Below are 13,845 nucleotides of genomic sequence, written 5' to 3'. Positions count from 1 at the left end.
CTATAGTCCCAGCTATTTGGGAGGCTGAGGCAATAGGATTGCTTGAGCCCAGGCGTTTGAGGTTGCTGTGAGCTAGGCTGACGCCAGGGCACTCTAGCCCGGGCAACAGAGCGAGACTCCAAAAAAAAAAAAAAAAAAAGAGTTCCTTGGAAAGGTCTCAGATGGCTTTGCCTTTCTTCAACGGTAACTCTGATTGCAGGAACTCCCTCCTTCCAGCAGGAGGCGCCATCGCCCTCCTGCAGGGTTGGGCCGCCACGGAGGCTTCACGTGATCCGGCCGTCTCTGCACCAGGGGACGGTCCTTGCGGAGATTTGCCCTGCGTAGATAGCGTCATGACGTCGTACGTAGGGGCTGGCTAGCCGCCATCTTGCTTCTTTTTCTCGCTCGCTCTCCCTTTCGGGAAGCTGCGAAAGTGCTTTGGCGGTTTGTCCATCCGCAGCTTCGGTTTTCCCGGTCCGGTGGCCCCTCCGACCACCCCTCTAACCCCAGCTTTCCCTCCCCCTTCCCTTGATCAGAAGTCGGCGGAGCTCCTCGAAGCGCACAAACTTGACACTCACACTGGCCGGTAAGGAAAGCGAGGACGTCGGGGCCGCGATCAAAGAGGGCCCCATCGGGAAGGGCCAACGTGGGGCGGCCTGGGGCGTGGGAGCGCACCCCGACCCTGGCGCCCGGGCACCGGCGGCCGCATGGACAGGGCCTCGGGTCTGGGCATCTCTTTTCTCTTTGGTTACCATTATCTCTGTGTCTGGGGAAGTCGGCCTCCTGCTTGGGGAGCGGGAAGCCGGAGTCAGCCGCATGTGGTCTGCAGCGGGGAGCTCTGCACCGGTCGGCCTTGCCCCCACCCGGTCCCCAGCTCAGGCCCTGCGGGGGCTTCTGCATGCTGCCGGGTCATCGAAGGGGGTTTCCATCAGCCGGACTGGCAGGCGCGCGGTCTTTTTTTCCAGTATGGGGGATGCGGCCACCATACAACCGAAGGGCTCAGCCAGGGCCTTTACTGTCTACTTCGTGTGTAGTGAGGGTGGGATTTACAATGAGCCGTATGTGGAAGAGTGCAGGTTAAAGACCTGGTTAGGTGAGAGGCACTTCGGGGTATCAGGACCAACCCTACTTCCGCTAGGGAAGTGCTACCCAACTCCGAAGGAGGATTCGCCAACTCCGAAGGAGGATTCGGGTAGTCCTTTCGCACTGTAGGCCGCTCCATCCGCTAGCTTGCGTGGTGAATCCCACTCGGCAGCTACTTGTCTTTGAGACAGCATTAATATTATTGGCGTTAGGATAAAGGCCCCACTTTAGGACTAAAGAAAAGGGCACAGGACCAGTGGGGACATTGATAGAGCCTTCCTACCTTTGCGCGGGAGGATTGTGTTTAATTATCTTAAAGGGATGTATATATGTGTAGACTTGATTTTAGAGCTTTTGAGGGTCTGACGTGCTTGGTGTTTGCTGGCTCGTAAAGCTACCCGATCTCCGCATTGGCCGGTCTTCCGTCTAGGTTCATAGATTGATATATCTCGTTAGGGTACTTAGAATTGTACAGTAGGCCGCTCTGCTGTAACGCTTTCGTTTGGAATGCACCAGAAGAATCGGAGGATTCTTGATTTTAAGTGCTTAATAGTTTACTCCTGCAGACAAAAATGATAGGGTGATATTAAGTGCCTACCAAGCCTAACTACAGCATTTTTTTTAAAAGTATATTTAACCTCCTGTGTTGGTAATTAAGATGCTGCTTTGACTGAAGCCATTTTTAGGTGTGTGTCACAGATGCACTGCAGCATCTTTTCTGGCTCACCTCAAATGCTTTGGTCCCCTAAAAAATTACGGGTAGATTGAATTTGAGTTTTGTCTTTAGCATATAGTCAAATAGTAATTCTTTTCTGTAATGGAATTTTCAGAATATATGTTTTTTAAGTGTTTATTGGGAGGGGGGCATCTGGTGAGCTTATGTGTGTGATTCTTCTCCCTCCACCATTAGTTGACCTTTTACAATGTACTGAGCACAGCTAGCCCTTTTCGTGCATTATCTTTTTTTTTATTCCTACAAGTCTTTGAGGGAGGTGCTATTATTAACATCCCGTTTTATGGTTGAGGAAATGAAATCTGAAAGATTCATTTGGCCAGAGTCACATAGCTGTTATTGGTGGTACTGTATAGATTCAAACCCATACAGTCTAAAACCAAAGGGGATGCTCCAAGCTATCAAACTGCCTCCCTGTACCTAGTAATTGTATAAACGGTAGTAACTAAAGAAGATACAGTACTATTAACAAGCTTTTCATCAGCTTGACTACAATGTATGAACATTGTTGCATATGAAGGTTAAAGTGTTGCAAGGTGTGAAAAACAGTTATATTTACTTTGGAGGTGGAGTAGAAGCTATTTTGTGTGTGTGTTTCCTTTTCCATTTAAAGCCCAATTGGGTACTTAGAAATAACTTGTAACTCCATAGTGTCACAGATAAAATTTTTTAAATTTGAGATCTGGCCTATATTATTGGTAGAATATTCGCTCATCTGTAAAATGTGAATGATGATCTTAGCACCTCTCTCAAAGCTTTGCTATAGGATTAAAAAAGAAAATGGATAATGTATGTAAAGGGCTTATTACTGTGCTCAGTACATAGTAAAAGGTCTACTAATAATGGAGGGAGAATGGTAGAATATTGGTAGAAGAAAATACTCTCTTCCAATTAGTAATATATGTATTCTCCAAACAGTGTATGTGTTTCTTTGGATACATAAGGAATAGTTTTTCTTTCTTTCTCTTTTTGTCTTTCTCATATACACACGTTTCTTTTTTTTTTTTTTTATTTCACCATATTACAGGGGTACAAATGTTTAGGTTACATATATTGCCTTTGTCCCACCTGAGTCAGAGCTTCAAGCTTGTCCATCCCCCAGACGGTGCACACCCATTAGGTGTGTATATACCCATCATCTCCTCCCCCCTCCCATCTGCTCGACACCCAATGAATGTCATTACTATATGTGCACTTAAGTGTTGATCAGTTAATATCAATTTGATGGTGAGTACATGTGGTGCTTGTTTTTCCATTCTTGTGATACTTCACTTAGTAGAATGGGCTCCAGCTTTATCTAGGATAATACAAGAGGTGCTAGATCACCGTTGTTTTTTGTGGCTGAATATAACTCCATGGTATACATATACCACATTTTATTAATCCACTCATGTATTGATGGGCACTTGGGTTGTTTCCACATCTTTGCCACACGTTTCCTAGAAATTCTTGTTCGTGCTGTAGAGTAAATATCTCTAGGATCAGTATCTTGCTCATAGCTGAAAATACAGAAGTTCTGGGTCATTCCTACCCCCTATCTCCTCCCTATTCCCACTCCACCCTCCTTACTGGTCAAATGTCTTTGAAGATTATTTTATGTCCCCATCACCCTGCAAGTCCCACCACTCCCCACTTCAATCTGTCAATCGGTTTGGTAACTTGTATTTTGGATGCTATTTATGTCATGTTTGTGAAAGACAAGTATTGATCATTGATAAAATGTTACATAAATTGGTATAGAACCATATTCTTATAGTGAAGGAGATCCAAAAGTTGTGGCTGAGTTATGACTAACATACTTTCATTTCAGTAAAGCATGACTTGTCACCTTACGAATAGGGTAATACAAGGAAAGCTTATCTCAGTCTGCTAATTGTTGCTTAGAAGTCTGAGAGTTAATATGTTAGTTTTCTGAGTCATAACACTTTAAATTTGTCAATAATACCATTAATGCATCGGTCAGAACATTTTTGTAGATAAAGATATTCTATAGAGAGGGTACTTCAGTAAATTTTCTTTTTCTTTTTTTTAAGAGATGGGGTGTGGCTGTTTTGCCCAGGCTGTTCTAGAACTAATGGGCTCAAGCGATTCTCCCATCTCAGCCTCTTAAGTAGCTGGGACTACAGGCATGCACTAGCAAGCCTGGCTTAGTCAATTTTCTATTTTATGTTTTTCCCCTAGAAAAGCTAAATATAAACCTATCTTTATGCCAGTTCCAGTTATATTCTCTCCTCTTCTTCTTCTTTTTTTTTTTTTTCCTCCATTTTTTAAGAGACAGGTTCTTTTTTTGAGACAGAGTCTCACTCTGTTGCCCAGGCTAGAGTGCCGTGATGTCAGCCTAGCTCACAGCAACCTCAAACTCCTGGGCTCAAGCAATCCTACTGCCTCAGCCTCCCAAGTAGCTGGGACTACAGGCATGCGCCACCATGCCCGGCTAATTTTTTCTATATATTTTTAGTTGTCCATATAATTTCTTTCTATCTTTAGTAGAGACAGGTCTCGCTCTTGCTCAGGCTGGTTTCAAACTCCTGACCTTGAGCGATCCTCCCGCCTCTGCCTGGGCCTCCCAGAGTGCTCGGATTACAGGCGTGAGCCACCCCGCCCACCCTTGAGACAGATTCTTGTTATTGCTACCCAGGCTGGCCTCAGATTCCTGGTTTCAAGTGATCCTTGCCTCAGCCTCCCAAGTAGCTGGGACTATAGGCGAGCATTACTGCACCCAGCTTTGCCCATATTTCTAGTCCTTATTTTGGTCAAGATTAACAAAATTCTAGTCATGTTTTGGGGCCTGTGTCTGCATGTATTTGCTGGCAAATCCAATCAAACAGGGCTGTTACTTAGTTTCAACAGGAAAATTTTGTCTGGTTGGCAGACATGATTGGCATATACTTATGAGTCTAAACACAAGATAGCAATGAAATTATTACTGTCAATGTGATGTACTCACCCCTATGTGGTGCTGCTAGGTGCTCAACATTAAAGGAGGATGGGGTATAATCAGCATTTGTGGAGCATGTCTAGAATAAAAAACACTACTGGGTGTTATTTACATAGCATACCATTTAGTAATTTTTCTGTTTACTAGTCTGTGCTCTGCTAATGTCTGTTTTCCTTGTTCTCATCACCTTATGTGGTGGTTGACATATACCTAGAGTTTATATATTATTGAATGAATGAGAATTGGAAACACCAAAGAATAGACCCTCAACTAAAGTTAACTGATGAATACCTTATTGAACAGAAGAAAATCATCCTGTTTTTTCCCTTTACCCGTTCGAATAGTGTCACAAATAACCTTCAAAGAATTTGTGTTTATATAATATGCATTGTGAGATTTTTTGCATCAGATATACCTTATTTTTTAGCTTTATACAACAAACATTAAAGATTGTTTTAATATGGTAAAGCCCAGTAAATAAGACGAATGTAACTTTTGGTTCCCACTGCCAAGGTGTTCCTGGTCTTAAGGATTAATATTAAAAGTTATCTTGTAATCTTTGGATTCATGCCAAAATACAAAAACAAAGGTGTGCAAGTGAAAGAGGTGCAGAAAATCCATATACAGAAAATTAGTACACACTGAGTGCCCAGTTGATTACAAGCGAAGGCATGATAGCTAAGAGAGATCCAGAATAGTTGTAATTATTATTTGTTGAACACTTAATATGCCAGGCACTAAGCTAAGAATATTTTATGAATTATCTCTTTAAATCCATACCTAGGAAGAAGAGATTTAATTAATTTATTGATGGTTACTTAGCTAGTAAGTAGTAGAAGTGACATTTGAATTATTGATCCAGAGCTTGAGTGCTTAACTCAACTACATGGGTTTCCTAGTCTCCAGTATTTCCCAAATTTAAGTCATTCAAATTTTTGCTTTACCGTCAAACCATCTATCTGTTACTTAATATTTTTCTTTAATTAACTTGTAATTGAGTAAATTTAAAAGAAAATTTTACAGGATTATTTGGTTTCCCCCACACATGTTTTAAAATAAACATAATTTTAAATAATCCATCCATGGACCACTTAAAATCATCTAACATACCACCAGTCTTTGTATTCCACCCTTTTGGACATAATTGCTATAAGAAATAAAAACTGGATACAGTCAGGCAACAGTTGCGGTTAATGAAGGCCAACAGTGATGAAAACCTAGAATGGAATAGATTCATCAAACAAGAAATAACAGCATTACAAGGAATAGACATGTAAATTAAAGTCTTATAACTGCATACTTTGGACAACCATTTTCATGATGAACTGCAAAGGACAAGCTTTATTTAGATAAAGAAATATAATAGAATGTCTAGGACAATCTATGGCAAGGGAAGAACAAGAAAAAATAAGTGAAGATGGAAGTAACTATAGAAATCAGGGCAGGGGAGAATACGCTAAAAATAGGATTATTAAAGCTAAATGTAGCAGAGTTCAGAAAAATATGTGAGAAGTGGTCTTTGGAGTTGTCTGAGAGATCCTTGGTGACCCTAAAAGAATTTAGGCCAAGTTATGAGAGTGAAAAGTTAAAGGGAGGGGCAGAAAGTAGTGAGATTTCTTGATTTTTAGGTATGTTGAACTCTGGGTTAAGAGTTTAAAAACAGGTTTAGACCTTTTTGTCACTGTGTACCAGCTGTTATCTTGGGGACAAGTCACTTAGCTTAAGTTTTAGATGTCATCAGTGAAATAAAGATAATACCTGTTTCCCCATCCCAGAGGACTGTTGCAAAGTTCACATTAAATATGTATCTTTATATCTTGTGAATTTAATGTTCTTTGATCTCATGTGATATCAAGACATGAGTCTTGACCATATTTAAAGCATGACAAAGGGAAAATTAAAGATAAAGGGAGGGTAGGTTCCCTATAAGTTTGGAGGATCCCTTCCAAATAAGCCCACTAGATAAGAGGTGGATGCATATATGTGATTGGAGAATAATTATCTAGAGAAGTTAATAATTGATTTTTCTTCCTCCCTTTTTCCTAGTGAATAATGTGAAAGTATATGGCTGCTGTATATGGTTGTGCAGTTTGTATATTACACAAAGATGCCGGGTTGTAGGAGGCAACAGGAACTAAAATTCATCCTATACTCAGCTTGCAGAGTTCTGTGCCCTGGCTTAGGCCTCTCTGCTTCTCCCCTGTCCTCCAAGGCATTAGCCCCTCACCAAGAGGTGTGCCTGTGTCTTCCCAGAAGGATATATCTTTCTATTTACATAAAGGCCCTGTGGAGGCCAGTGGATGCTCTGAAAGGATTCTTAAGGAGACATATTAAGGATACATTTTAAACAACATCAGAAACAGTTGGGAGACTGGAGAAATGTGCACTAAGGAACAAAAAGCTTTGAACTTTTTACTAAGATGGGTTAAATGGTTGGGCAAATCCACAATTCTGATTTATCCAGTGTATTTTAAAGATGTGTATTGTAGCTTATTAAATATTTTTAGTAACAGAAACAATATATCAAATAGCATATGTAGTTTATCAAATTTCAGAAAGGAAAGAGATATAAGAGTAAAACTATACTTATTTCAATTTATTTATTTTTTATCTGAAGGGGTGGGAGGTTGTGAGGAGGGGTGCTCAGTTCTCAGTTTCCTTGAGTTTTTTTTTATGTTTTTATTGTTGTTGTTGAGACAGAGTCTTAACTCTGTCGCCCTGGGTGGAGTCCAGTGGCCTCATTGTCGCTCACTGCAGCCTCTAACTCCTGGGCTCAGGTGATCCTTCTGCCTCAGCCTCCCAAGTATCTGGGACTACAGGCACCTAACACCAAGTCTGGCTGGCTTTTTTTTTCTTTTTGGTAGAGATAGGGTTTCACTCTTGCTGAGGCTAGTCTCAAACTGAGCTCAAGCAATTCTTCGGCCTCCCAGAGTGCTAGGGTTACAGGTGTGAGCCACCAAGCCTGGCCCTTAATGCAATCTAATCTTCAAAAAAATACTATATTTTTCCAGGTTTAATTAAAATTTAGATTTTTGACACTGCGACTATTTTAGCTTGGTCTGTATTTTAAGTAACTTTTTAATGTTAGGTTTAAATTTTATACGTCTTAGTTGAAGAAGCACAATATGGGAAGTACAGAATTACTTCTGAAGGTTAGAAAAATGGAACAGATAGAGGGATTTTATTTTAAAAACAGGAAGAAGAAATTGAAGTGAGGTTTTTGATAGGTGAATTTTAAATTTATATTTAAAAATGGGATTTTTGGTGTATAGTTCTGTGAATTTTAATATGTATAGATTTGTGTAGCCCCCATTACAATTAGGATACATAATGTAGAAAGAAGAAACATCTCCCAGCCATAGAACTAGAATCTTCTGGCAATTTGGAGGCAGAGAAAAAGTATCTTTTCTGCTGAAGAAAGAACTATTGAGCAGGGATGGAAAAGCCAAGAATAGCTTACATATGCTGATTGGTTTCCTGATTAGAAAGAAAAAAGTATTTTGATTTTACAGTTTTATTTATGATAAACTTGAACATAGAAAAACAAAAGTAGAAGTACAGGAAAGAAAGAGGGGTAGATTTGCATGTCTCAAGATGGACATTCAGTGGTAGAAGAATAGAGCCAGTGACTTGGGAGGAGGGATGCTAACCAATTCTTTAGGCTTTAATAAGTTTAAACTTAAAATTCCAACTTGAAAGGCAGCCCTTTAGTTGTGTGAAAGATTTAAAGTAATTCATGATTCTGGATTAGCATCTGGAAGAGAATAATTGTGTTTTTCTCTGATAACATCCAACTTGTCTTACAAAAAATAAGGTTGACTAAAACTATGCTTTAGTTTATTTGTAATATATTAGCTTTGGAAATATTAATTACCATTTAATAACCTTATTAAGCTATATATTATTGTAAGAACTTTATACATACTTTGTTAATTAAATCTTACAATAGTATTAAGTAAGGAAATAAAAATTTGTTGGTATTATGTAATTTGCCTATGGTGACTTAGCTACCAAATGTTAGAGCTGACATTTAAATAAAATCAGTTTTAAGAGAAGTAGTTGTGTAATTTGAACAATTATTTATTTGTTTATTTATTTATTTATTTATATTTTTTATTTGTTTTGAGGCAGAGTCCCACTCTGTCACCCTGGCTAGAGTGCTGTGGCGTCAGCCTAGTTCACAGCAACCTCAAACTCCTGGGCTCAAGCAATCCTCCTGCCTCAGCCTCCCAAGTAGCTGGGACTACAGGCATGCGCCACCATGTCCGGCTGATTTTTTCTATATATTTTTAGTTGTCCAGATAATTTCTTTTTATTTCTTAGTAGAGACAGGTTCTTGCTCAGGCTGGTCTCAAATTCCTGAACTCAAAACAGTCCGCCCACCTCGGCCTCCCGGAGTGCTAGGATTATAGGCGTGAGTCACCGCACCTGGCCTGGGTATTCTTTTTAAAAACAATCTTTTAAAAATGTAAAAACCGACATGCTTGAAGCTCTGATTCGGGGAGGGGGGACAAGGGCAATATACGTAACCTAAACTTTTGTACCCCCTCCAAAAAAAAGAAAAAAAATTTAAAAAGTGAGCTGGATAGTGGGGGATGCCTGTAATTCTAGCTACTTGGGAGGCTGAGGCAGCAGGATCACGTGAAGCCAGGAGTTCAAGACCAGTCTGGGCAACATGGCAAAACCTCTGTCTCTAAAAAATAAAGATGTAAAAACCAATCTTAGCCCATAAGCCATACAAAGGAGCCACAGGCCAGATTTGACAATAGGCCTTAGTTTCCCAAGCTTTGATTATTAGGCCTTTAGTTCACTGTAAAAAGCATGGGAAAAAAATGTCTCTGTTAAATGACAGTTTCACCTGTGAAACTGCCTGGCCAGACACCTTTGGGGGTGTGGACAGCTTTTTGACAACGTTTTCTTCTGTTGTTTTTACCTGTTTATTTTAAGCCGCATTTGGTAACTTGTATTTTCCTTAACCCTTATTTCTCAAGCCTTCTCTTCATGTATGTCTTCTATATCATCTTTTTTGTAGTTTTAATTTTTAAAATTAGGGTGATTCAGCTAGTTTTTAATTCTCCAAAAGAGCTATCTCTTGAGTTTATCAATTTTATTGCTCTATTTTCTAATTTATTAATTTGTGGGTTTTTTTAATTTCCCGTATTCATTGAGTCACTTTCTAAACTTAGTGTTTTGTCTGGTAATGAAAATATTTAAAGGTAGTACTTACTCCTGCATTATGTGATTGTATACCTTATGATTTGATATGAAGTGTTTTCTGGATTCGATAGTTTTACAATTTCAATTTTGAGTTCTTTTATCCAAGAGAGGTTTCTTTTTAATTTCTAATGGATTCTCTTCTACATTTCTGGCTTTGTTTAGTGGTTAGCTTCATGGCCTGAGAATCTTAAACTACTTTCTCATCACTTCCAGGAACAAAGCGCTATTTGTTGATTTTTATGTTCCGAGATCTTTTTTTCCTACCTCAGTATTAACTCCATTATTACGTTGTTCTCCATTACTCCTTATCAGGGCTGCTGATTTCTCTAGTTTCATATGTTGTCAGCCTGTTTCCCTTCCTGCTACCACCCCCTCCCTTGCAGTCTGTATTCCACTTATACTAATGTACTATTTTCAGCTCATCTCTAATACCTTGATCATCCTCTCCTCTGCCTTAGTTTGTCCTAATAGATTTGTATGGTAACTCTTTGTTAGCAGTAGATCTAGGAGTTCTTGATCTTTTTTTAATAAATAATTTTTATTGAGATATAATCGGCATACAGTAAAATACCCATAGTTAAAGTATACTATTTGATGTTTTGACACAAACAGAACCTGAAACCCTTACCATAATCACGATAATGAATATATACATCATAAACAAAAAATTCTGTGCCCCTTTGTAATCTTCCTCCTTGAGCTTATTTTTTGTCCCTAGGCAACCTCTGATTTGCTTCTTATACTATTACGTTTTGTAGAATTATATATATATTAAAAAAAAAATAATAGGTCGTTAAGTATGAAATGTCTGATTTCCTTAAGTGCTACATTTGGCAGCTGTTATCTCTGACATTTCTCTTTGACACTTCTTGTTTTATTTTTATTGTGAAGGTACATTCTCATTCTTTCACATGCACAGTTTGGCTTGTGATTTTTTTTCAGATTTTTTTTGTAGAGCAATTTTTGTGAAACCATGGATAAGTCAAAAATGTTATTTTCGAATATGAGTTCTGTCATGGAACCACTGCAGTGTAGACAGTTCGAAATATCAGTGAAGTGTTTGGAAAGGATGTGGCTAATGAATGCACAGTAGTATATCCATGGTTTGAGAAGTTCCGTTCTGGTGATTTTAATCTTGAAAATGAGTCACATGGGCAACCTGAGACCAAGGTGGATAATAATAATGAGCTGAAAGCTGTAGTGGAAGCAAATCCATCCCAACCTATTAGCAGCAAGGTTTGATGTTATTATTTCAACAATATTGGACCATTTGAAACAAATCAGCAAGGTAAAGAAGCTGGATAGATGGGTTCTTCATGAATTAAATGAGCATCAGAAAAGAGATCATCTTGAAGCTTGCCTTTCTTTGCTGTCACAACATAAAGGTGAACCATTTCTATACTGTTTCGTTACATGTAGTGAAAAAGGGATTCTTCTTGACATTCGAAAGTGTTTGGCACAGTGATTGGATAAAGATGAAGTACTGAAACAGTTCGAAACCGAATATTCTTCAAAAAAAGCTAATGGTGTCTATTTGATGGTCCAGCGCTGGCATTATCCACTACAGCTACATGAAACCTTGTCAGTCCATTACAGTGGATATCTACTGCAACTAATTGGACAAAATGATGAGGATGCTTGCACTTAAGCAGCCAAAATTGGTCAATAGAGATATTGCAATCCTCTTGCAAGACATTGCTGAACCAAGTGTCACACAAATAATGCTGCCCAAACTTCAGAAGCTGGGCTTGGACACTCTGTCATCCACTGTGTTCACTAAACCTTGCACCAAATGACTGCCTACCTCTTCCAGGCTATGGACCACTTCTTGCAAGGAAAAATATTTAGTTCTCAACAAGCTGTGGAAAATGCCTCTCGCGATTTCATCACTACTTGCTCTCCAGGCTTCTTTGCTGCTGGCATAAACAAGCTACCATTAAGATGGCAAAACTGTGTCAGTAGTTTAGGTGCGTACTTTAATTGTACTGCTTGTTTGAGATATAATAAACTACACTTTTGATTTGAAATCAAACATTTCATATTTAATGACCTAATACTTTGCATGGGGTGAGTGTCCTAGCTTCTTTCATTTAACATAATCACTCTGAGATCAGTAGTTTATTCTTTTTTATTGCTTAGTTAGTCTTTTGTATGGATATACCACAATTTGGTTGTCCAGTCATTTGAAAGACATTTGGATTTTTTTTGTTTGGGGCTATTACAGATAAAACTACTGTGAATCATAGTACAAGCACAAGTCTTCATATGGACATTTTTCATTTCTCTTGGATAAATACCAAGAGTGGAATAGGGATATACAATGGGATGTTTACCTTTTTAAGAAACTGTCAAATTGGTTTTCAAACTGGTTGTGCCATTTATATTTCTATCAGCAGTGTATCAGAGTTCCAGTTCTTCAATATCCTTGCCAACACCTAGTATAATCATTCTGTAATGTTAGCCTTTTGGATGTGTGGAGGTATTTTATTGTGCTTTTAGTTTTTTTTTTTTTTTTTTTGAGACAGAGTCTCGCTCTGTTGCCCGGGCTAGAGTGAGTGCCGTGGCATCAGCCTGGCTCACAGCAACCTCAGACTCCTGGGCTTAAGCGATCCTACTGCCTCAGCCTCCCGAGTAGCTGGGACTACAGGCATGAGCCACCATGCCCGGCTAATTTTTTGTATATATATTTTTAGTTGGCCAGATAATTTCTTTCTGTTTTTAGTAGAGACGGGGTCTCACTCTTGCTCAGGCTGGTCTCGAACTCCTGACCTCGAGCAATCCACCCGCCTCGGCCTCCCAGAGCTAGGATTACAGGCGTGAGCCACCGCGCCCAGCCGTGCTTTTAATTTTTATTTCCCAAATATAAATGGTGCTGAATATCTTTATGTGCTTATTTTCCATTTGCATATATCTGGTGAAGTGTCTGTTCAAATGTTGTGCCCATTTCTAAAAATTGGGTTTTATTAAGTTCTGAGAGTTTTGTATATATTCTAATAAAAATTCTTTATCAGATTTATGATTTGCAAATGTTATTTCCCAGACTATAGCTTGCCCTTCCTTCTCAAAAGTATCTTTCAAAAAGCAAAAGTCCAGTTTATAAATTTCATCTTTTATAGATTGTGCTTTTAGGCTGGGTACTGTGGCTCACACCTATAATCCTAGCACCTTGGGAAGCTAAAGTGTAGGAGGATTGCTTTTAAGGCCAGGAGTTTGAGACTAGCCTGAGCAAGAGCAAGACCCCATCTCTCCTAAAAATAGAAAAAACTAGCCGGGCTTGGTGTTGCACACCTGTGTAGTCCCAGCTACTCAGGAGGCTGAGGCAGGAAGATTGCTTGAGCCCAGGAGTTTGAGGTTGCAATGAGCTTTGATGATGCCACTGGACTCTAGCCCAGGCAACAGAGGGAGACACTATCACCAAAAAAAAAAAAAGAAGAAGAGGCAATATAGATTTTGCTTTTGGTGTTGTATCTAAGAAGTTTTTTATCTAACCCATAGTTACAAAGATTTTCTCCTATGTTTTCTCTAGAAGTTTCTCAGTTTTAGGTTTTACATTTTGTCTAATGGCCCATTTTGAGTTGAGTTTTGTATGTAGTGTGAGGTATGGACCAGAGTTAATTTTTTTATATTAAGTATGCCTAATTGTTCCAGTATCCTTTATTGGGAAACTTATCCTTTATTCACTGAATTTTCTTTGCATTTGTCAAAAAATCAAATGCTCGTATATTTCTATCTGTCTTTTTTTTTTTTTTGATACAGAGTCTCTCTTTGTTGCCCGGGCTACAGTGAGTGCCGTGGCATCAGCCTAGCTCACAGCAACCTCAAACTCCTGGGCTTAAGCGATCCTAACTGCCTCAGCCTCCCTGGTAGCTGAGATTACAGGCATGAGCCACCATGC

At 39.2% G+C, this 13,845-nt stretch overlaps 1 protein-coding gene across 12 annotated transcripts in view; it reads left to right on the top strand.

Moving 5' to 3' along the window:
* The first annotated feature begins 361 nt into the window (after positions 1-361).
* Positions 362-13,845, top strand: part of PRRC2C (proline rich coiled-coil 2C) — a 92,044-nt gene continuing 78,560 nt past the window's right edge. For all 12 annotated transcript variants that reach the window (XM_045547383.1, XM_045547377.1, XM_045547374.1 and 9 more), the window contains exon 1: positions 362-565. The gene's annotated coding sequence lies outside the window, so the exon portion shown is untranslated. The remainder of the gene's footprint in view (positions 566-13,845) is intronic.

The sequence above is a fragment of the Lemur catta genome, chromosome 3 (assembly GCF_020740605.2).
Source record: "Lemur catta isolate mLemCat1 chromosome 3, mLemCat1.pri, whole genome shotgun sequence".
In the NCBI taxonomy this organism is placed as follows: domain Eukaryota; kingdom Metazoa; phylum Chordata; class Mammalia; order Primates; family Lemuridae; genus Lemur; species Lemur catta.
This window is presented reverse-complemented; position numbering and strand designations above follow the sequence as displayed.